Raw genomic sequence first — 23106 nt, forward strand, 5'->3', positions numbered from 1 at the left:
CTGGCACTGCTATTTATACCTGAAGTTCGTTCCAAACACCTACAGGTACTTGCATCATTGCAACCCATCAGTATTACCTTACACTACTCTAGTTCCATTGGGGGAAACAAATACAGAAATATGCAGGAAACAAAACCAGTAAAACACATTTTATTGGAGGCAGACACTCTGTTCTCGCCTCCTTGTGTCTAATAGTTGCTTACACACCCGCTTACCGCCATCTTAAACGCTCTAAACTGCACAGTAGTTCTCTCCTTGGCCGTCAGGCGCGCTACTGCCCACTCGCCTAGCCCCACACAGACGAAAGTGGCACAACCTCAGTTAGCGAATACCGGCACACCCATTAAGACTCATCGTTAGATTTTATTATTTTGTGGCTGCTGGTTAGTACTAGACACCAAAAAAACTGCCAACTGCATTTACATTAACCATAACACTTCTCAGCAAAAGCTGTTTCACGCACTGTGCAGTAAAATGCTAGTTTTACTCGAATCATGCCGTGAAATTGATTAATGTCGATGGGTGAAATATTTGTGTAACAGATTAGGCACCCTAGAAACACAATGAAATGAGATTTACAAATCCTCTCATGTATCTGGGTGAAGTTGTTGACATGAGTTTACCTTGCAGGAAAGTACAACTAGAAATCAGTCAGTAAATTGCTTCATAGCGCTGGGGACACGTGCTGCAGTCTTAAATATACAAGATACACGCTTATTCCACATTGCGCCAAACAACCTGCAAAACTATATATATATTTTGGACTCCTTTACTGTTGTTGTCCAAGAAGAGACATAGAAAGCTAACAGTATCCAAACCTGCCTGCTGTGTCATTGGCCCCAGCTAATATACTGCCTGACAAAAATTAAAATATCTGAATGTGTGCTAAATAGTATCTCGAGTCCAAGTGCCAACCATTCATAACAGATCCAAACAATAAGACATTTTCTATGGGTCCATTTCTACTATAGTAGGCAGCAAATATTGCTCTCCTTGCATATAGGAAGAGTCATATTCTCAAATGAAGAGAGGCAGAAAAAATGAGTCACCACAAGCCAACTGCTTCTGCCCTCAAAGTATGTAAGACTCCTGCTACAATTCTCACCTACACTTGCTCTACCACTGTGTTTTTCATTGCATTCTTTGATTTATATTCACAGATACAGTCACAAAATTTACCCCACAAGCATTGGTTCCCTCCCTTCAGTATTCCACATGCAATACATTCTCATAGCACACTGGACCCTCATTAAGCTCGCCATCCCATTTAAACTATCACACTTTATTATCTGTCACATTTCCACAGCAAATACACAGTTCAAAGAATACACCAAGAAATGCACTAATCACACTGTTCAAAAAGGAAATGCCATGGCTGCAGCCAACCAAATTCTACTGCACAATCACTGTTATCACTGCATGAGGGAGATTTTCCACCAGTAGCCCTTAGATGAAACATGTAGGATAAATAAAGGTTCAACAAAACCTCAACATCAGGGACTGCATTAGCTACCATCCAAATAGCTACTAGCCCTTACCTTTCTTTCAATCCCTCTGCTCTGCACACTACAGAACATGTATGTATTCTCAAAATGAGGCAACCCCTTGCACAACATTACAGTTCTTCCTGTTTCATGTAACACACACCAGATAGGACACTGTCATCAATGTGAGTGCTCTTACTAGGCACTGTGCAGCCTAACACATCAATCATCTCAAGTCAACAAACTCATTGCCTAATATTATCAACAGCAGTTCCATGGTCATAAGTTCTAATTATCAAGGTGTACACACAGCAAGGATCAAACATGCATCTAATGATCAGGACACAAACACAAAATATAACACTGGCAGTGCTGTGAATATGATTTAAGTACAACACCTGCCTCCCACACACTCACCAACTCTCACTGTACTGCCCTAGTCTCCTCCACTAAATTGTGACAGAAGTTTTGTCAAATCCCACATTTATCAGTAACCACTGCATGTGTGTACCACAAGTATGCTATGGAGCAAGAATTGCCGCTAGACAGAACCACATTTCAACTGTCCACATTGGCATCTTTATTCACACATAGCAGTTGCACAACATCTTACACTGAGGAGAATGTTTCTCACCAGCTCCCAAAGACATGTACACAATTCATCAGTGAACACTGACTGGTCTGTGTACATTGTCCCTAACAACCATCAGCCAAACACTTCCACAAGTGCACAACGACTTCACAGATAAACACAGCTTGAAGCATTGTTTCCATGAGACTTACACCCCCTCAGAGGCTTCCAAAAATTGCCATAGAGACGGTATTGCACGTTTCTCTGGCGGGGTACTGGTAAAAGTTTTCAACTAGCAATAATCGCACCTCAGTTATGCTTCATTGGTTACGATATTGCCACTGCGCAAAGATTAACTACCTAGCGCCTGGCACTGCTATTTATACCTGACGTTCGTTCCAAACACCTACAGGTACTTGCATCATTGCAACCCATCAGTATTACCTTACACTACTCTAGTTCCATTGGGGGAAACAAATACAGAAATATGCAGGAAACAAAACCAGTAAAACACATTTTATTGGAGGCAGACACTCTGTTCTTGCCTCCTTGTGTCTAATAGTTGCTTACCGCCATCTTAAACGCTCTAAACTGCACAGTAGTTCTCTACTTGGCCGTCAGGCGCGCTACTGCCCACTCCCCTAGCCCCACACAGACGAAAGTGGCACAACCTCAGTTAGCGAATACCGGCACACCCATTAAGACTCATCGTTAGATTTTATTATTTTGTGGCTGCTGGTTAGTACTAGACACCAAAAAAACTGCCAACTGCATTTACATTAACCATAACACTTCTCAGCAAAAGCTGTTTCACGCACTGTGCAGTAAAATGCTAGTTTTACTCGAATCATGCTTTCGGCGTAACTCGAGAGGGTTGCGCCCTTCGATATTATTGTCGTTAATATTGAAGTGTTAGGAGTTTCAGTGATCGCTGCAGCTGCCGTTGTCCCGAGCCTTTGCCGCCGTTGGTCCCAGCCGCCGCTGCCGCCGCCGCCTGTTCCCACAGCCGCCGCCGCCGCCGCCGCCGCCGCCGCCGCCGCCGGTCTCCCGCCGACGCCGGTTGCCGCCATCGTATCCGGTTCCTGCCGCTGCTGCTGTTGCCGACCGCCGCCGACGCCGACGCCGCCGCCGGCGCCGCATCTGGTTCCTGCCGCCGTTGCCGCTGCTCGCCGCCGACGCCGCCGCCGGTTCCCGCCGCCGCCGCCGGTTTCCGCCGCCGCCGCCGGTTCCCGCCGCCGCCGCCGCCGCCGCCGTCGCCGCCGCCGCCGGTCTCCCGCCGACGCCGCCGCCGGTTGCCGCCACCGTATCCGGTTCCTGCCGCTGCTGCTTTTGCCGACCGCCGCCGCCGCCGCCGCCGCCGCCGCCGCCGCCGCCGCCGCTCCCTGCCCGTCTTTCTTTCTGTCGTCTCTGCTTACGTCTTACCCTTCCTCTTCGTCAGTCTCTTGTCCTTGTCCTTTGACTGTCCCCTGTTATTTTCCCTCTTTTCCCCTCTCCCACTTATCCTCTCACCATGACAACCCCCACAACTACCGCCACTACCACTGCAATCGTGTACACGTCCCCCTCACTTGCTGCCACCACCATCACGTGGTGTGCTCAATCACCGCCTCCCCCATATATTCCCCCCCTCCTCACTCTTCCCACCCCCGCTCCTTTTGTTGCTCCCTCCCCTGTTCCTACCCCCCCATGCCTCACGTGACCCATTCCCTCCCCTCCCACATGTAACTCATGCCACCCCCGCCAGGGTTGTTGCCCGTCGGGCCACCACCCACGCCACACCATTATCATCGTCATCACCATCACCATCACCATCGCCCTCGCCATCGCCAGTGCCAACCACTGCCACTGCATCTTCTGTGGCGCCAGCTCCAGCTCCAGCGCCAGCCCCAGCACCACCACCAGTGCCTGCACCGTCGGTGGGACCTGCCATCTCCCGCCATCTCCCGGTCGTCCCCATCCCCCACACCTCTTCCCATCCCTCTCCCGCTGTGAAACGTCCCAGTGGCACTCCAGCCTCTTCTGCTCCCAAGAAGTCGCAGACTCTCCCCCCTCCAACCCCCCAGGATGCCATGGATACCACCCCACCTGCCCTATCTACTCCCTCCTCTACCTCCCCCTCCTACAGGTACCTCCTTTCTCACCCTGATCCCTCTCTCCTGGAGGCCCGCAATCTTACCCTTCTCCTCCGCCAGCACTTCCCCGGAGCCCCGATCTCCCTTCTTACCCCCCGTCGGGACTCCGTCCTGATCACATCCCCCAGCCCCACCCTCCACTCCGACATCCTCTCCCGCATTCCCCTCACCCGGTTTGGTCCCCATGCCTCCCTTGCCCCTGCTCCCTCCCCCTCCTCATCCCGACAACCCCAGCCGCCCCGTCGCCCACCGACCCTCACTGCCGTGATCACTCGGCTTAGCCCGATGATCACGGAGGAGGAGGTGTTGGCGGAGCTGAAGGCCCATCCCTATCTAGAGGTTCGAGCTGTCCGCCGGATTCACAATCCAGCCGGCCCCACCCGCCTCATGTGGGTGTTCTCCGAGCATGCTCCCTCCATAGACCTCCTCCTCAAGGAGGGTGCCCTCCTTTTCAACCGCCGTTATAAGGTCGACCCCTCCCGCTCCCTTCCACAGTCCATCCGCTGCCAGAGCTGCTTGCGCTATAATGCACATCCTACATCTGAGTGCCGCGAGGCCCCCGTCTGCCCGCACTGCAAAGAAGCACACTTCCTCCGACAGTGCCCCAACCTTCAGTCCCCCCCCTCCTGTAACACCTGTAACCTCCAACACCCAACCTACTCCCAAAAGTGCAAGGCCCGACCCCCTCCCTCCGCTCCTGAACTCACTGTCCCTGTCCGCCCCTTGGATGCCCCCACCCCTCCCGGCAATTCCCTGTGTCCCCCCCCCCCCCCCACAGCTGAGGACATCATCCGCTTTGTAACCGTTGTCCTTCAGAACATCCACCCCTTTCAGCGCCCCCACACCCTCCAGCAGATATCCCTTGCCGCCCGTTCCGTCTTCCAGCTCAACACTTACGCCACCTACTCCCATAACCAGGCCCATTTTACCTTCTCCCGTCTCGACACCCTCGTCTAAATTCCCACTATGGCGCGACAGCAACGTATCCTGTTTAACAACATCTGTTCCCTTCCTGTCAACAAGAATCTCCTTATGCATACCCTCACCACCCGCCGCGTGGATGCCTTCCTCCTAAACGAAACATTTCTCCAGCCCCACCACACTGTCCATACCTCGCCCTACCTCCTTCACCGCTCTGACAACCCCCTCCCGATAGCGCGTGGCGGAGTTGCCATTGGCCACCATCGCCAGATCCCTGTTCGGCTCCAACCCCTCCTTCCCAACCCCACGGAACACCTGATCCTTAGTCTATTCTTCCCCGGCCTCACCGTTACCTGCGCCACCATCTATGTCCGCCCCTCTGCCCCTATTCCTTTTGACTTCCTTTCCCACATCGACCGTACCTTCTCCTCCTACGTGATTGCCGCAGATCTCAATATCCATAGTCGCTCCGCCACCCAGTTACGGCGGTGGCATCGGTTCCTCGCCACCATCCAAGGAGATGTCCTTCCTCTTCCCCAACACACCCGCCCTGAATCCAATACCACACCCGATGTCGTCCTAGCCTCCCCCAACCTCCTTGGCCGCATAACGGTGGACGTCGTCGACCCTATTGGCAGTGACCATCTCCCTGTCATTCTTACCATATCAGACGGTCGTCGCCCCCGTCCCGATCCTCGCCTTGACCCTCCCCCCAAGTATGTCCATGATTACTCCCGTGCCGACTGGAATGCATACCGGGATACCCTTACTACCCGAGTCGATAGCCACCCCCTCACCTACCACCGCCCACATGACATAACCCATGCCGCATCCTTTCTCCAGCAGACCTTGTCTGAGGCCGTGGAGGCCCACATCCCTACCGTCGCCATCCACCCGCACCGTCCCACTTTACCCCCACAGGCCGTCCTCCTCCTTCGAGAATCCCGTCGTCTCTACCGTGCCTTCCTCCACACGCGTGACCGGGACACACTACAACGCCACTGGCAACTCCAGAGACACATCCGGAACTTGCTCGCGGCTAAGAACCGCCGGGACTGGCGACAGACATGCGCCCGTCTTAATGCTACCCTACCTATTAACTCGTCCAAATACTGGTCAGCCTTCCGCCGCCTTACTGGATCAAAACCCCCCCCTTACTATCCTCTCCTTCATAATGACAATCCCTTTCCTGACAACCTTAGTAAGGCCAACCATTTTGCCTCCTACCTCACCGATGTCTTTACCATCCCTGACGATCCCCAGTTCGATTATTCCCTCTTCCCCGATGTCCGCGATCGAACTGACACCTCTATCCCTCCACTAGCTCCTGGCTTCCAGTACTTGGACAACATTACACACACTGAACTCAATAACCCTATAACTACTCAAGACATCATCGATATACTCCGCACCAAACGCAACACTGCTCCTGGTCACGACCGTGTTACTTACCGTCACCTCCGTGAAGCTCCCACCCCCTTCCTCTCCACCCTGGCCAGGCTGTACAATGTGGTCTTGTCCACCGGCTTCTACCCCGACCTGTGGAAAACCTCCCGGATCCTGATGTTCCTCAAACCCGATAAACCACCTTCCGCTGTCTCCTCCTACCGTCCTATAAGCCTTACCTCGGTCTTCAGCAAGGTCCTGGAATCCATTCTAACCCGCCGCATCCACCAGCATCTCCACCGGCACCGCTTCCTTCCCTCCACCCAATGTGGCTTTCGACCATCCTTCTCTGCCGATGACCTTCTCCTTCACCTCACTCACCTCCTCTCCGAACAACTCAACTCCCGTCGCTCCGCCATATTCCTCTCCCTTGACCTTGAACGCGCCTATGACCGAGTGTGGCATTCTGGTCTCCTCTTCAAGCTCCAAACCTTTGCTCTTCCTATTAACTACGTCCGTCTGATCGCCTCCTTCATTTCCCACCGCCCTTCCTATGTCACTATCCACAACACTGATTCCTACACCTTCTACCCCTCTGCCGGTGTGCCCCAAGGTTCCGTCCTTTCCCCTCTTCTTTACCTTCTTTATACGGCGGACATGCCTCCACCTGCACCCCCCCTTCACCTTCTCCAGTATGCCGATGACACCGCCTTCCTTGCCCTTGCCCCCACCCTGCAACGCTCCCAACACCTTCTCCAATCCCATCTGGACCGGTTCACCTCTTGGTGTAACCAATGGTTGCTCAAGGTCAATCCTTCCAAGACCCAGGCAATCATCGTAGGCAAAACCACCCCTTCCTTCCGTCTCCTTGATTTCTATCTTACCATTTATGGCCGTCCTATTAACCTCACACCCACCGTCAAGTACCTTGGCGTCACCCTTGACCGTCGCCTCTCCTGGACCCCTCATCTCCGGACAATCCAAGCCAAGGCACGCTCCCGACTTCACCTCCTGAAGCTCCTTTCTGGCCGCACATGGGGTCTGGACCCCTCCACCGTCCTCCACACCTATAAATCTCTCATCCGCCCTATCCTCTGTTATGCCCATCCCGCCTGGATCTCTGCCCCGCCTACCTTTTACAAATCCCTTCAAATCCTTTAACGGCATGCACTCCGCCTCGCCTATTGCATCCGCCTCCCTTCCCCCACGCGGCTCCTCTATGACCTCATCCCCTTCCCACACCTCCTCCTCTTCCTGTACTCCTGTATCCCACCTGCTCTCCATCTTCACACTCTCCACACCCTCTCCCAAGGTGGCTTCCGCCGACTCCCCTCCCGGATGATGCCCTCCTGCCCTCCATCTACCCCTCCTACCAACTTTGAGCCTTGCCTTCCCCTCTCCTCTCATTTTCCTGTGGGCACCCTCTCTCCCTTCTCTCCCTCCCTCTCTCCCTCCTTCCATCCTTACCTCCCCTCCCCCTCTCCCTGGGCTTCCACCCCCCTCTTTTCGTTTTCTCCCTTCCTCCTCCCTGGCATCCTATCTCCCCCTCCCTCCTTCCCTCCCCCTGTTTTTTCCCTAGGCAGGCCCCCAGCTTTTCGGTGTGGACAGTGCCCCTGCAAGCGCCGAAGCCCATCTCCGCAGTGTCCGTGTCTTTCGTCCCGTCTGTACCTCGAGTGTTTCTTCGTTGTCTGCTCCACCGTTCACCTGTGCTAGTGTTCTCTGTTCCGTGCTGTGCTGCCCGTTTTTTTTTTTTTAAACTGAAACAGTGCTGCGTCGGTGAACGACTTCAATTCTTTTTATTCTCTGTTGTCTTCTGATTTTTGTCCTCCATGTCTGTGTTTTGAGAGTATGTCTTCCGGTTTTTACCTCTTGTATGTTTCTTGTGGCCGAAGAGCGGCATATAAGGCCGCTGCCGGCCTACCTTTGTAGGTATAAAATGACAATAAAGGAAAAAAAAATATTTGTGTAACAGATTAGGCACCCTAGAAACACAATGAAATGAGATTTACAAATCCTCTCATGTATCTGTGTGAAGTTGTTGACATGAGTTTACCTTGCAGGAAAGTACAACTAGAAATCAGTCAGTAAATTGCTTCATAGCGCTGGGGACACGTGCTGCAGTCTTAAATATACAAGATACACGCTTATTCCACATTGCGCCAAACAACCTGCAAAACTATATATATATTTTGGACTCCTTTACTGTTGTTGTCCGAGAAGAGTCATAGAAAGCTAACAGTATCCAAACCTGCCTGCTATGTCATTGGCCCCAGCTAATATACTGCCTGACAAAAATTAAAATATCTGAATGTGTGCTAAATAGTATCTCGAGTCCAAGTGCCAACCATTCATAACAGATCCAAACAATAAGACATTTTCTATGGGTCCATTTCTACTATAGTAGGCAGCAAATATTGCTCTCCTCGCATATAGGAAGAGTCATATTCTCAAATGAAGAGAGGCAGAAAAAATGAGTCACCACAAGCCAACTGCTTCTGCTCTCAAAGAATGTAAGACTCCTGCTACAATTCTCACCTACACTTGCTCTACCACTGTGTTTTTCATTGCATTCTTTGATTTATATTCACAGATATAGTCACAACATTTACCCCACAAGCATTGGTTCCCTCCCTTCAGTATTCCACATGCAATACATTCTCATAGCACACTGGACCCTCATTGAGCTCGCCATCTCATTTAAACTATCACACTGTATTATCTGTCACATTTGCACAGCAAATACACAGTTCAAGGAATACACCAAGAAATGCACTAATCACACTGCTCAAAATGGAAATGCCATGGCTGCAGCCAACCAAATTCTACTGCACAATCACTGTTATCACTGCATGAGGGAGATTTTCCACCAGTAGCCCTTAGATGAAACATGTAGGATAAATAAAGGTTCAACAAAACCTCAACATCAGGGACTGCATTAGCTACCATCCAAATAGCTACTAGCCCTTACCTTTCTTTCAATCCCTCTGCTCTGCACACTACAGAACATGTATGTATTCTCAAAATGAGGCAACCCCTTGCACAACATTACAGTTCTTCCTGTTTCATGTAACACACACCAGATAGGACACTGTCATCAATGTGAGTGCTCTTACTAGGCACTGTGCAGCCTAACACATCAATCATCTCAAGTCAACAAACTCATTGCCCAATATTATCAACAGCAGTTCCATGGTCATAAGTTCTAATTATCAAGGTGTACACACGGCAAGGATCAAACATGCATCTAATGATCAGGACACAAACACTAATTATAACACTGGCAGTGCTGTGAAAATGATTTAAGTACAACACCTGCCTCCCACACACTCACCAACTCTCACTGTACTGCCCTAGTCTCCTCCACTAAATTGTGACAGAAGTTTTGTCAAATCCTACATTTATCAGTAACCACTGCATGTGTGTACCACAAGTATGCTATGGAGCAAGAATTGCCGCTAGACAGAACCACATTTCAACTGTCCACATTGGCATCTTTATTCACACATAGCAGTTGCACAACATCTTACACTGAGGAGAATGTTTCTCACCAGCTCCCAAAGACATGTACACAATTCATCAGTGAACACAGACTGGTCTGTGTACATTGTCCCTAACAACCATCAGCCAAACACTTCCACAAGTGCACAATGACTTCACAGATAAACACAGCTTGAAGCATTGTTTCCATGAGACTTACACCCCCTCAGAGGCTTCCAAAAATTGCCATAGAGACGGTATTGCACGTCTCTCTGGCGGGATATTGGTAAAAGTTTTCAACTAGCAATAATCGCACCTCAGTTATGCTTCATTGGTCACGATACTGCCAGTGCGCAAAGATTAACTACCTAGCGCCTGGCACTGTTATTTATACCTGACGTTCGTTCCAAACTCCTACATTCTCCAGCAGTAATTCCCTTGAATACCGCCCTTCAATTGTGCTGTTGCAGTACCAATCGAAATAATAGGTGTTGCAGGTTCCAAACAGCCAGCTCACCAGGCAGCCAGCCAGCCCTCCAGGCAGCCAGCCAGCTCTCCCGTCGACCTGTAGTAGTCCAGCTAGCAGTCGTCCCAGCCAGCAGGGAGCAGCGAGCAGCCAGCGCCGGTCCCTTCCAGCGGCGGTCTCTCCCAGCGCCGGTCCCCGCCAACCCTGGTCGCAGCCATCAGCTAGTGGTGGTCCTAGCTGCCTCCAGCAGCAGCAGCAGCGGATGCGTCCCCACCGTCCAGCCAGCTGGGTCCCCCCACTGCCAGCGACAGCAGAGTGGGGTTTTTCGGCCCAATTCTCCTTCATCCTTCGTCGTTCTCCGTCACCTTCTACTCTGTGTCTGTCGTCGCCCTGCCTGTCTCTCGTTTGTTTCCTTGTCTTGTCCTGTGTTTTTCCTCTCATCATAATGTCAAACCCACCACCTCTTCTACAGCCACCACCACTGCCATCGTCTACACCTCCACGTCAGCCGCTGCCACCACTATCACATGGTGTGCCGTATCACTCCCAGCTCAGTCCATCCCCCCACTGCTCATTCTCCCATCTACCTCCCTATTTGCCGCCCCATCCCCTGCCCCACCCTCCTGTGCATCGTCTGATCCCTTCCCTCCCCTCCATCCCTTTGCTCCTTTCGTTTGTGCGGCCCCTATTAGGGTTGATGCCCGGAGAGCTACAGCTCACGCTCAACTCTTCCCTTCACCCTCGTCGTCATCATCTTCACCGTCGCCTTCGCCATCACCATCTCCGGGGCTGACTCCAGCACTGGGACCTGTCACTCCCCGCCACATTCCAGTCATTTACAGTGCCCACACCTCCTCTGCCGCCATCAAGCGCCCCAGTGGCACCCCTGCCTACTCTACAAGGCTCCGCCTCGTCCCCTTCTCCAACCCATGATGCCATCGATGTCTCCCTGCCTGCCACCTCCTCCTCCTCCTCCTCCTCCTCCTCCTCCTCCTCCTCCTCCTCCTCCTCCTCCACCAACACCCCTACCACTACCTCCTCTCCCGCCCTGATCCCTAATTTCTTGAAGCCCGGAGCCTCACACTCTTCCTTTGCCAGCATTTTCCTGGTGCCCCATCTCCCTCCTCACTCGTTGCCGTTATTCCGTGCTCATCTGCTCCCCCAGCCCTACCCTCCATGCGGACCTCCTTTCTCACATCCCTGTTACCCACTTTGGCCCTAATACCTCCCTCACCCTTGCTCCTTCCCCGTCTCCCTCCCGCCAACCCTAACCTCCGCGTCGCCCGCCGACCCTCACTGCTGTGATCACTCGGCTCAGTCCGACGATCACGGAGAAGCAGGTGTTGGCGGATGTCAAAGCGCATCCTCATCTGGAGCTGCGTGCGGTTCGCCGCATCCATAACTCCGCCGTCCCCACCCACCTTACGCGGGTCTTTTCCGAACACGCCCCCTCCTGAAGGATGGTGCCCTTCTCTATCACTGCCGTTACCCAGTTGATCCTTCCCGTTCCCCTCCTCAATCCCTCCGCTGCCAGAGGTGCTTGTGGTATAATGCGCACCCTACATCTGAGTGCAGCGAGGCCCCCACCTGCCCGGTGCCCCAATCTTCAGTTTCCCCCTATTATAATACCTGTAACCTCCCTCACCCCACTTACTCCCAGAAATGTAAAACCTGACACCCTCCTACAACTCCTGAGCTCACCGTACCTTTCTGCCCTCTGGACGCCTCCACCCCTCCCGGCAAATCCCTTCGTTCACCCCCTATCGCTGAGGACATCATCAGATTCCTCACCATAGTACTTCAGAATGTTCATTCTTTTCAGCGCCCCCACACCCTTCAACAGGTATCAATCGCCGCCCATTTCATTTTCCTCCTGAAAATGTATGCCACCTACTCCAACAACCAGGCCTATTTCACCTTCTCCCACCTTGACACCCTTGTCTAAATCCCTGTCATGGCGAGACAGCACCGTATCCTTTTCAACAACATCTGCTCCCTTCCCACCAACAAGAACCTCTACCTGCACACTCTTGCCAACCACCATGTGGACGTCTTCCTCCTCAATAAAACCTTCCTCCAACCCCACCAAACTGTCCACACATCGCCATACCTCCTTCACCATTCTGATAATCCCCTCCCGATTGCGCGTGGCGGAGTTGCCAATGGTCACCACCGCCAGATCCCTGTTCGGCTCCAACCTCTCCTTCCCGACCCCACCGAACACCTGATCCTTAGTCTCTTCTTACCCGGCCTTACCGTTACCTGCGTCACCATCTATGTCCGCCCTAACGCCGCTATTCCCTTCGACTTCCTCTCCCATGTTGACCATACCTTCTCCTCCTATGTGATCGCCGCCGACCTCAACATCCACAGTCGTTCCACCGCCCAGTTATGGTGGTGGCATTGGTTCCTCTCCTCCCTTCAAGGCGACCTCATCCCCATCCCCCAGCACACCTGTCCCGAATCCAACTCCACTCCTGATGTTGTCCTTTCCTCCGCCAACCTCCTTGGCCGCATAACGGTGGATGTCCTGGAGCCTATTGGTAGCGAACATCTCCCTGTCCTCCTCACCGTTTCCGACGGTCGTCGCCCCCGCCCCAAGCCTCTTAATGACCCTCCCCTTAAGTACGTCCATGACTATTCCCGTGCTAACTGGAATGCCTCCCAGGTTATCCTCTCCACCCAGGTCGATAGCCACACCTTCACCTAGCGTGACCCTGACGATGTAACCTATGCCATCTCATTTCTCCAGCAGACCTTGTCTGAGGCCGTGGAGGCCCACATCCCTACTGTCGCTATTCACCCCCACCATCCTACCTTACCCCCACAGGCCGTCCTCCTCTTCCGTAAATCCTGCCGTAACTACCGTGCCTTCCTCCACACGCCTGACCTGGACATATTACGACGCCACCGGCAACTCCAGCGATACATTCGTAATTTGCTCGCGGCCAAGAAACGCCGGGACTGGCGACGGACATGCTCCCGTTTAAATACTACCCTACCTAGCAACTCGTCCAAGTTCTGGTCAGCCTTCCGTCGCCTTGCTGGAACTAAATCCTCCCCCTACTAGCCTCCATGATGATTATCCGTTCCCTGACACCCTTAGTAAGGCCAATCACTTTGCCTCCTACCTGTCCAGTGTCTTTTCCATCCCTGATGATCCCCAGTCGATTACTCTCTCTTCCTGGATTGCGATCGAACTGATACCTCTGTCCCTCCCCTCGTACGTAGTTTCCAGTACTTGGACAACATTGCACACACAGAACTGAATGCCCCAATCACTACACATGATCTAACTGCTACACTCTGCATAAAACGCAACACCGCTCCTGGTCACGATCGTGTCACCTATCGTCACCTTTGTGAAGCTCCTGCCTCTTTCCTCTCCACCATGGCCAGACTCTACAATGTAGTCCTGTTCACCGGTTACTACCCCGACCTGTGGAAAACCTCCCATATCCTGATGTTCCTTAAACCTGGCAAACCGCCATCCGCTGTCTCTTCCTACCATCCTATTAGCCTTACCACGGTCTTCAGCAAGGTCCTGGAATCCATCCTCACCCGCCACATCCACCAGCATCTCCGCCAGCACCGTCTCCTTCCGGTTACCCAGTGTGGCTTTCGGCCGTCCTTCTCTTCTGACGACCTTATCCTTCACCTCACTCATCTAATTTCTGACCAGCTTAATTCCTGTCGCTCCGCTATCTTCCTCTCTCTTGACCTCGAACGAGCTTATGACCGCGTATGGCAATCTGATCTCCTCTTCAAGCTCCAAACCTTCGCCCTTCCCATTAACTACGTCTGTCTGATTGCCTCCTTTCTCTCCCACTGTGCTTCCTATGTCACCATCCATAACACGGATTCCTACACCTTTTTTCCCTCCGCCAGTGTGCCCCAAATCTCCGTCCTCTCCCCCCTTCAGTACCTTTAGTATACGGCGGACATGCCGCCGCCGTCACCCCCCGTCCACCTTCTCCAGTTTGCCGATGACACCGCCTTCCTAGCCCTTGCCCCCACCCTGCAGCGCTCCCAACACCTTCTCCGGTTCACCGCTTGGTGCAACCAGTGGTTCCTCAAGGTCAATCCCTCCAAAACCCAGGTGATCATTGTAGGCAAAACCACCCCTTCCTTCCGCCTCATTGATTTCTATCTCACCATCTATAGCCGTCCTATCGCCCTCACTCCCACCCACAAGTACCTTGGCGTCACCCCCGACCCTCGCCTCTCTTTGACCCCCCACCTCCAGACAATCCAAGCAAAGCCACACTCCTGACTCCGTCTCCTTAAGCTCTTTTTAGGCCGTACGTGGAGTCTGCACCCCTCCACCATCCTCCACACCTATAAATCCATCCGCCCTATCCTCAGCTACGCCCATTTGGCCTGGATCTCCGCCCCCCTACCTTTTATAAGTCCCTTCAAATCCTTCAACACCATGGTCTCCGCCTCACCTATCGCATCCGTCTCCCCTCTACCATGTGGATCCTATAGGATCTCAATCCTTTCCCCCACCTCCTCCTTTTCCTTGGAAGGATACGGATCCTGTACACCCCCCGCAAACTCGACACACCCCACCCGCTTGTCTCGCCCATCTTCTCCCACCCCAGCCCGCTGCCGCACCTGTATTCCCACATCCCACCCGGTCACCATCTCTCCACCCTCCTTACCCTCTCCCAAGGTGGCTTCCGCCAGCTCCCCTACCTGATGATGCCCTCCTCCCCTCCATCTACCCCTCCTATCAACTTTGATCCTCCCTGCCCCCACTTCCCGTGTCCCCTCCTCTTGGCACCCTTCGTCCCTTCTCTTTCCTTTTCCCCTGTCCCCTTCCTCCAACCCTCATCCCCTGGGCTCCCCCCTTTTTTCCTCCCCTCCGCCTATCTCCCTTGCCCATGGCATCTGCCCTCCTATCTCACTGTCCCCTTTCTCCTCCCCCTCCTTTGGCAGGTCTTCGGACTCGCACACGCTCAGTGAACATTTGCGCGCCGGAGATCATCGCCATCAGTGTCTCATGTGTGTGCCTTCGATGTGTTTAGTGTTCTATCACTGTCACGCCACAACTGTTCACGTGTACTGTCGCCGTCATCCGTGTTATGTGAACCTTGTCGACTAGCGTTCGTGTTACGGAGCCGTTTACGCTGGACGAGAAATGTTTTTTTGTTTTTTAGTGTCTTGATTTTTTGCACGCCGCTATGATTGTCTTCTCTGTGCCTCCTTTATGTAAATACTTATTCTCAAACTCTAGGCTGAAGAGCGGTGTACTCTGCTGCTGACAGCCCGCCTTGTATTAGGTGATAAAAATAATAATAAAGAAAAAAAAAACACCTACAGGTACTTGCATCATTGCAACCCATCAGTATTACCTTACACTACTCAAGTTCCATTGGGGGAAACAAATACAGAAATATGCAGGAAACAAAACCAGTAAAACACATTTTATTAGAGGCAGACACTCTGTTCTTGCCTCCTTGTGTCTAATAGTTGCTTACACGCCCACTTACCGCCATCTTAAACGCTCTAAACTGCACAGTAGTTCTCCCCTTGGCCGTCAGGCGCGCTACTGCCCACTCGCCTAGCCCCACACAGACGAAAGTGGCACAACCTCAGTTAGCGAATACCGGCACACCCACTAAGACTCATCGTTACATTTTATTATTTTGTGGCTGCTGGTTAGTACTAGACACCAAGAAAACTGCCAACTGCATTTACATTAACTTAACAAACCATACAGGTTGGTTGGTCGGTTTGTGGGGGTTAAAGGGACCAGACTGCTACGGTCATCGGTCCATTTTTCCAAATACTAAAAACACCCACACTGAATAAAAACGATCAACAGACGATAAGACAGACAACACAGAACAAGTGAAACGTAGACAAAGACCCGACAAGACGAACTAAAATCACACCGAGTGTGATGGTGGTTAGCCGACCATACAAACAAAAAGGGAAAAGCCAACCACATGAAACACATGAAAAAGAAAATCAGACAAATCGTAGGCCATAGGCCAGAATCAACACAAAAACGCACACATTTACATTAAGCGATAAAATCCCCCTGCCTGAATAAAACGCAGAACTATGTCCGCTATGGAAGTGTCATCAGATAAAAGCGCAGAGAGCGTATCAGGCAGCGCAAAAGTCTGCCTGAGCACAGTTAAAAGGGCGCACTCAAACAGAATATGGACCACCATCAAGGACGCCCCACAACGACAAAGAGGGGGATCCTCACGACACAGTAAATAACTGTGCGTCAGTCGGGTGTGGCCAATGCGGAGCCGACAAAGGATGACTGAGTCCCTGCGATCGGCTTGCATGGATGACCGCCACACAGTAGTCGTTTCCTTGATATGGCGGAGTTTGTTAGGCATGGGCAGTTTACGCCAATCTGTGTCCCATAAAGAGGAAACTGTGCGGCTTAATAGTGCCTGCAAATCAGTCGCCGGGAGGCCAATCTCCAGAGATGGTACACTGGTGGCCTCTTTCGCCAGGCGGTCAACATTCTCATTGCCGGGTATTCCGACATGGCCTGGGGTCCAAACAAAGACCACAGATCTGCCGCAACGGGCAAGAGTATGTAGGGACTCCTGGATAGCCATCACCAGACGAGAACGAGGAAAAACTGGTCGACAGCTCGTAAACCGCTCAGGGAATCGCTATAGATAACGAAGGACTCACGTGAGCAGGAGCGGATATACTCTAGGGCATGAAAGATGGCGACCAGCTCAGCAGTGTAAACACTGCAGCAAGCCAGCAACGAGTGTTGTTCAGAATGGTCCCCTAGAGTTAGTGCATAACCGACACGACCATCAGCCATCGAACCGTCGGTGTAGGCAACGCCAGAGCCCTGATACGTGGCCAGGATGGAATAAAAGCGATGTCGGAAGGCCTCTGGAGGGACCTTCGGGCCCTGTGAGAAGTCGAGCCGAAGGCAAGGGCGAGGCACACACCACGGGGGTGTACGCAGAGGGGCCCAGAAAGGAGGTGGAACAGGGAAACACCAATGCCCGTAGAGAAGCTGCTTGACATGTACGGCGATCGCACAATTCGACCGCGGCCGACGTTCTGACAGATGGACGACTGAATGCGGGAACAGGACACGATAATTTGGATGCCCGGGCAAGCTGGAAACATGGGCAGCACAAGCAGCCAGTGAGTGTTGGCGTCGTAACCGCAGAGTAGGGACACCTGCCTCCACAAGTATGCTGTCAGCAAGGCTGGTTCGGAAGGCACCAGTTGCAAGGCGTATCCCGCTGTGGACGATTGGGTCCAGCACCCGCAACGCAGATGGGGATGCTGAGACATAAGCCAGACTCCTGTAGTCCATACGGGACTGGATTAATGCCTGGTAAAGCCGTAGGAGAGTAGATCGGTCGGCGCCCCACCTGGTGTGGCTCAGGCATCACAGAGCATTCAGATGCCGCCAACACGCGTGTTTAAGCTGCCGAATATGAGGCAGCCAAGTCAACCGGGCATCAAAAACCACCCCCAAAAACCTATGTAGCTCCTCCACTGTAAGGAGCTCGCCGTCAAGATAAAGCCGCGGCTCCGGGTGAACAGTGCGTCGGCAGCAGAAATGCATAACGCAGGTCTTGGCTGCCGAAAACTGAAAACCATGCGCTACAGCCCAAGACTGCGCCTTGCGGACTTCGCCCTGTAGCTGACATTCAGTAGCTGCAATGCCAATGGAGCTGTAGTAAAGGCAGAAGTCGTCAGCATAAAGGGAAGCGGAGACAGAATTTCCCACGGCCGCAGCGAGGCCGGTAATAGCTATTAAAAGCAGACAGACACTTAGGACAGAACCCTGTGGCACACCGTTCTCCTAGACTTGGGAGGAACTATATGAGGTTGCGTCCTGCACGTGGAAGGTACGATACGACAGAAAATTGCGGATATAGATCGGCAGAGGGCCCCATAGACCCCATCGATGAAGCGTAGAGAGGATGTGATGACGCCATGTCGTATCGTATGCCTTCCACATGTCGAAAAAGACAGCGACCAGATGCTGACGGCGGGCAAAGGCAGTACGGATGACCGACTCCAGGCTCACCAGATTGTCGGTGGCGGAGCGGCATTTACGGAACCCACCCTGAGATGTAGCCAGAAGGCCCCAAGACTCCAGTACCCAATTGAAGCGCCAGCTCACCATCCGTTTAAGCATCTTGCAATGAACGTTGGTGAGGCTAGTGGGACAGTAGCTGTACACCTCCAATGGGTTATTCCCTGGTTTCAGAATGGGGACAACAAGATTTTCCCGCCATTGATACGGAAACTCATCCTCGACCCAAATGCGGTTCTAAAGGTCGAGGAGGCGTCGCTGGCAGTCCATTGAGAGGTGTTTCAGCATCTGAGAGTGGATGCTATATGTCCCAGGAGCGGTATCAGGACAAGCGGCGAGAGCACTGCGAAATTCCCAGTCACTGTATGGGACATTGTACAATTAAGGATTGTGGGTTCGAAAAGAAAGACTCCAACGTTCTATCCGCTCTTTAATGGAGCGGAAGCCCAAGGGGTAGTTGGCAGAAGAGGAATTCAGGGCAAAGTGCTTTGCCAAGTGGTTTACAATGACGTCGGAGTCAGTACTATCTGCTCCATTCAGTGAGAGCGCAGGGACGCTGACAGGGGTCCGATAGCCATAGAGGCGGCGAATCTTGGCCCAGACCTGCGATGGAGTGTCATGGAGGCCAATGGTGGGCACATTCCGCCCCCCAGCACTCCTGCTGGCATTGGCGGATAATGCGGCGGGCTCGCGCACGCAGCCGTTTGAAGGCGATAAGGTGTTCAATTGACGGATGTCGCTTGTGACGCTGGAGCGCCCGCCGGCGAGCTTTAATCGCTTCAGCGATCTCATGCGACCACCAAGGCACAGTCCTCCACCGAGGGTACCCAGAAGAACGGGGAATGGCAGATTCAGCGGCAGTAATGATACCAGTGGTGACCGATTTAACCACTGCATCAATGGCATCGGTAGAGAGAGGCTCAATAGCGGCAGTTGAGGAGAACAAGTCCCAGTCAGCCTTATTCAGAGCCCATCTGCTAAGGCGCACAGAACACTGACGCTGTGTCAGTGACAGAAAGATCGGAAAGTGGTCACTACCACACAGGTCATCATGCACTCTCCATTGGACAGATGGTAAGAGGCTAGGGCTACAGATGGAAAGGTCAATGGCGGAGTATGTGCCATGCGCCACACTGAAGTGTGTGAAGGCACCATAATTTATATCGAGAGATCGAGCTGCGCCAATAAATGCTCAATGATTGCGCCTCGATGTGTTGCCACTGACCCACCCCACAGATGGTTATGGGCGCTGAAGTCGCCCAGTAACAGGAAAGGTGGAGGCAATTGGGCTATCAGAGCAGCCAGGACATGCTGCGCGACATCACCATCCGGTGGAAGGGTAAAGACTGCAGACGGTAACAGCCTGTGGCGTCCACACCCCAACAGTGACAGCCTCTAAAGGTGTGTGGAGAGGTACAGACTCGCTGTGAAGAGAGTTCAGGACATAGATGCAGACGCCACCAGACACCCATTCATAAGCCGCCTGGTTCTTATAATAACCCCTATAGCCACGGAGGGCGGGGGTTTGCATTGCCGGAAACCAAGTTTCCTGCAGAACAATGCAGAGGAAAGGGTGAAGGCTGATAAGTTGGCGGAGGTCAGCTAGATGGTGGAAGAAACCGCTGCAGTTCCACTGGAGGATGTTGTTGCCCATGGCTGAGAAAGGCGTGACGCTACTGGGAAGGAAGATTACCCCCCTGGGTCACCTGTTGCCCCCGATTGAGCACTGGGGATAGTGCTTTCCATGGCGTCTGAGGGACCGGCGAGATCGAGGTCCTCAGCGCAAGAATCTCCACCTCATCCTCAGACACAGAGCTTGTAGGTAGCGGTAGAGTAGGAGCCATCTCAGGTGCCTTGGTTTTACGGGGCTTCAATGTCGTATTCTCTCGCTGTTCCTTCGGTTGCCGTCGTTGAGAAGGCTGATTGGTGTCAGTCTCCGGAACCGAAAATGATCGCGAAGCTCAACGACCAGCGACCTGTGACTTCTTCAGCCACTTACGCTTCTACGGCTTGGAAGTGGGGTCTGGTGTCCCTGGTGGTTTAGTAGGTGCTGCTTTCGAGTTAGATGGTGTGGGAACAAGAGCAAGAGAAGGGACCCCCATCGTCAAGGGGGCAGGTGAGGTCCTCTGACGCTGAGAGCTGACTGATTGTGGTGCAGCTAAATGAGCTGGAGCATGAGTGACAGTGGAGGCATAAGATGACATCATACGCACAGAATGTAGCCGTTCAAATTTCCGTTTGGCCTCAATGTGGTGGTGGTGGTGGTTGTTGGGATGTTTAAAGGGGACTAAACAGCTAAGGTCATCAGTCCCCCATTCCAAAACAGGCGAGACGAAAATTTGCAGAGCAGGTAAAATCCCGAGGGGAAGGAGACTCCCCCACAGTCACTGAAAGAACACAAATGCGGTAACGAACACTACAGACAAGAAGAGCACAGATAAACACCAGACAGCAAGAAACAGAAGAAAAGAAGAGGGCCGGAGACTGGTTGACTGACCATGAGAACAAAAAACGGAAAGAGTCAACCATGCGACTACCCACTAAAGTCTGCAACCAACGAATAGAGACTCAAGGACAAGAGACACAGAAAGGGAAAGGTGCAGGACCTCTGAAAATGGAACCATAAAAAGGACCGACAGCCGGGACCCACACCGACACAGAGGGGATCGTCCTGACGCAAAAGATGGCCGTGCGTCAGGTAGGTATGGCCGATGTGGAGCCGACACAGGACGACAGAGTCCCTGCGAGAAGCCTGCAGGGAGAACCGCCACACATCGGTCGTCTCCTTAACAGCCTGCAGTTTATTCGGCGATGTCAGGCTATGCCAGTCATGATGCCACATCCCAAGCACCTTACGGCGCAACACCAGCTGCAGATCACAAGCCGGAAGGCCGATCTCCAAAGCTGGGGCGTCGATCGCCCCTTTGCCCAGCCTGTCGACACGTTCGTTCCCCAGGATGCCAACGTGACTTGGCGTCCAAACAAGACCACCGAACGACCAGAGCGGGTAATGGCAGAAACAGACTCCTGAATAGAGGATACCAGAGGAGAAGAGGCATAGCAACGGTCGATAGCCTGGAGGCTGCTCAGGTAGCCTCTGCATATGATGATGGACGTACCTGAGCATATGCTCAAGAGCGCACAATATGGCCATCAGCTCTGCAGTAAAAATACTGCAGCCAGCTGGCAAGGGGAGCTGTTCAACATGGGCAGCGTGAGCAAAAGTGTAGGCAGTACGACCATCAACCAGGGAACCATCAGTGTAGACAGTCTCACAGCCCGAGAATGAGGAGGGGAGCGCAAGAAAACGTTGAAGGAGGGCCACAGGCGGAACCGAGTCCTTGGGTCCCTGTGCCAAGTCCAGACAGACGGGCAGCCGGGGCAGACACCAGAGAGGCATAGGTGCACGGACCCAGAAGGGAGGCAGGAGAGGGAATGACCCCAGTTCCGACATCAGGAACTGGACGTGGACAGTAATGGAAAGCCCAGACCTATGTCGCCGTTCGGGCAGATGGAGGACCATGGCAGGGAAAAGCAGGCGATGATTGGGATGGCCCGGTGAGCAATGCACGTAGACAGCATATTTGGCCAGCAGTCAGTGGCGGCGAATCCAGAGTGGGGGAACCCCGGCCTCCACCAGTAGACTATCTACGGGGCTTGTACAGAAAGCGCCAGTTGTTGCAAGCCGAACCCCACAGTGGTGTAAGGGGTCCAACATCGTCAACAATGAGGCTGATGCAGACCCATAGGCCAGGCTCCCATAACCAAGCCTGGACTGCACAAGGGCTCGGTACAATCTGAACAGCGTGCAGCGATCTGCACTCCAAGACGTGTCGCTCAGGCAGTGGAGAGCGTTGAGGCGCAGCCACCACTTTTGCTTCAGCTAATATGAGGAACCCATGTGAGCCGGGCATCAAAGACGAGTCCTAGGAAGTTGCTGGTGTCCACCACTTCAAGTAGGTGGCTGTCGAGGTAAAGTTCAGGATGAGGGTGGACTGTCTGACGCCTGCAGAAGTGCATAACTCGAGTCTTGGTTGCAGGGAACTGAAAACCATGAGTCAGAGCCCATGATGCTGCCCTGTGAATGGCTACTTGAGCATGCGACTCCCGTAGTCATTGAGCTAAATGAGATGCAGAAGTCGTTGGCATACAAAGAAGGAGACACCGACGACCCCACAGCTGCAGGCAGCCCGTTAATGGCCACTAGAAAGAAGGTGACGCTCAACACTGAGCACTGCAGGACCCCATTTTCCTGTATATAAGATGAACTAGAGCCGGCACTGACTTGCACCCGGAAAGAGCGGCGCAATAAAAAGGTTTGGAGAAAAGCCGGGAGCTGACCACAAAGACCCCACTCATGCAACGTAGCAAGGATGTGTTGCCGCCATGTGGTGTCATACGCCTTCCGCAGATCAAAAAATACAGCAACGAGATGCTGACGTCGGGCAAAGGCCATACCACACCATTACCACAAAATTGTCCGCAGCAGACCGGCCCCATCGGAAGGCCCCCTGGGATGGAGCGAGCAGTCTGCAAGACTCAAGGACCCAACACAAACGCCGCCCCACCATACGTTCGACCAATTTCCCCAAAACGTTGGTGAGGGTAATGAGACGATA

The 23106-nt window shown here is 52.9% G+C and overlaps 2 non-coding genes across 2 annotated transcripts; both read right to left on the minus strand.

Moving 5' to 3' along the window:
• Positions 1 to 2268: 2268 nt before the first annotated feature.
• On the minus strand, positions 2269 to 2408 carry LOC126292477 (U4 spliceosomal RNA). The gene has a single exon (XR_007552211.1). It is a non-coding gene; the product is annotated as a U4 spliceosomal RNA (small nuclear RNA).
• A 7784-nt stretch (positions 2409 to 10192) lies between these two features.
• On the minus strand, positions 10193 to 10332 carry LOC126292434 (U4 spliceosomal RNA). Its single transcript, XR_007552169.1, has one exon. It is a non-coding gene; the product is annotated as a U4 spliceosomal RNA (small nuclear RNA).
• Between the last annotated feature and the right edge of the window lie 12774 nt (positions 10333 to 23106).

The sequence above is a fragment of the Schistocerca gregaria genome, chromosome 9 (genome assembly GCF_023897955.1).
Source record: "Schistocerca gregaria isolate iqSchGreg1 chromosome 9, iqSchGreg1.2, whole genome shotgun sequence".
Classification (NCBI taxonomy): domain Eukaryota; kingdom Metazoa; phylum Arthropoda; class Insecta; order Orthoptera; family Acrididae; genus Schistocerca; species Schistocerca gregaria.